The sequence below is a fragment of the Triticum dicoccoides genome, chromosome 1B, assembly GCF_002162155.2.
Source record: "Triticum dicoccoides isolate Atlit2015 ecotype Zavitan chromosome 1B, WEW_v2.0, whole genome shotgun sequence".
In the NCBI taxonomy this organism is placed as follows: Eukaryota; Viridiplantae; Streptophyta; class Magnoliopsida; order Poales; family Poaceae; genus Triticum; species Triticum dicoccoides.
In genome coordinates this window covers 598,784,932-598,786,681 of record NC_041381.1, presented here as the reverse complement: position 1 = coordinate 598,786,681, position 1,750 = coordinate 598,784,932, and the positions used below count along the sequence as shown (strand labels likewise).

Here is a 1,750-nt window from a genome sequence, read left to right as displayed (position 1 = left end):
GAAGGGCGGCGATCCGGCGAGCGGCAGCAATCTGGTGCATTTAAAGGTCGGCCGTATCCTGATTTGAGATGAGGTGGGGAAGAGAGAGTCGTGCACGCGGGGGATGCGGGAGTGGGACGGGATGCTTCCGATCTAATGGTTTCTACGCATCGCATCGAACGCCTAGGGTTGGACCGGCCCAAAGTTTGGGCCGGCGCACCGGTGCCTATTGGTGCCCTTTTACGAAGCAAAATATGTGCAACCATTTCAGTAGGTGTGGCAAAAATATGTCTTCCACTTTCGGTGTCTAACAGAAAAAATTCAAGAGCAGAGCCTGATATTTTTTTCCTGCAAAAAATAAATCCTGGCAAGTAAATTTCTCATCGTTCTTAAAAATAACTTATTACACATGGCCCCACGTTGTGCCCTTAGCAAGTTGAGTCTGTGCATATATAGACCAGCAGGCATGTGTCCAATCCCACCCATAACCAACCAAAGCAAGTTCAACAAAATGTCACCCACTCAAACCAAGAATAGCTCTCAGGATTTGCTCGAGGCTCAAGTTGACCTTTGGCACCATGCATTGGGATTTGTCTTACATGGCACTCAAATGTGCAATGGAACTGCAAACCCCTAACACCGTCCAACACTATGGTGGGGCTATGACCCCTTCTGAGTTCACCGCAAAGATCGGGCTCCATCCATCAAAGATTCCCCGCTTACGATGGCTCATGCGGGTGCTCACCGTATCAGGCATTTTTGTTGTTCATGAATCCACCACGGCAGACAGGAAGGCTGTTTATGTGCTTACCCCAACCACTTGCCTCCTCGTTAGCAATGAAGTTAAATTGAATTTGTTTCCTATTCTGTCGTTGATACTTGATTCAACTGTCCTTGCCCCCTTTTTTGGCATGAACTCATGGTTCCTAGATGACCTCTTGGCCAGGGAACTTGAGAGCCTGCTTCACAATAGAGTTTAAATGCATTTTATTGAAGCCCTTGTCAGTTCTCACCCAACCAAATATGAGCTCATACATCTTGTTAAGCACAAAGTTGGACAAGAACGACTGACATTTCATCGACTTACCCTTGCTAGATACCCTTGCCTTCCCAACCTTGATGGCTGCCTTATGTGCAGCAACAAAAGTAGCATTTGGCGCCACCAGCACAAATGCTAGGCTACGTAGTAGGCCCCTCGAACACATCCTTATTCAGAGGCATGTGCTCGTCGATCGAAGGCTGGGAGTCCTCAATATAGGACGACAAAACTTGGTTCTCGGACTAGACAATGGCCTTACGAAAGTCTTGGGTGCTCATGTCCTACAACATTAGCATTAGGACTAGTGGAACAAGGTACACATGAACAGTAAGAAAGACTACTAAACATGAACAATAAACATGGTACACATGGATCGCAAAGTTTAACATAGTTAATGTGCTGAAAGCATACCACTGAGTTCAACATACTATACCATTGAGTTCAACATACTACCAAACCTACGTATTGATGATACTTGCAAACTAGCACACTACACATGGTCTGATTCATAAGCTTGTGCGACATCTATCATAGTATCATCGAAACCAACGTTGAAAACAACATGAACATCATTAAAGCCTACAAGCAAAACCTAGCATGCTACCAATCCATGAATCACCACTATCTACCACAACGTCACATGCTCATAGATCAATAGTCTTTAATGCTACCACATACTCACAGATCTACTACTTCTACCACTTGCTTATAGATCTAAGCTTGAATGAGTAG

The 1,750-nt window shown here is 45.0% G+C and overlaps 1 pseudogene; it reads left to right on the top strand.

Moving 5' to 3' along the window:
* The first annotated feature begins 490 nt into the window (after nucleotides 1-490).
* LOC119309727 overlaps nucleotides 491-1,750 on the top strand; it is a 6,330-nt pseudogene continuing 5,070 nt past the window's right edge.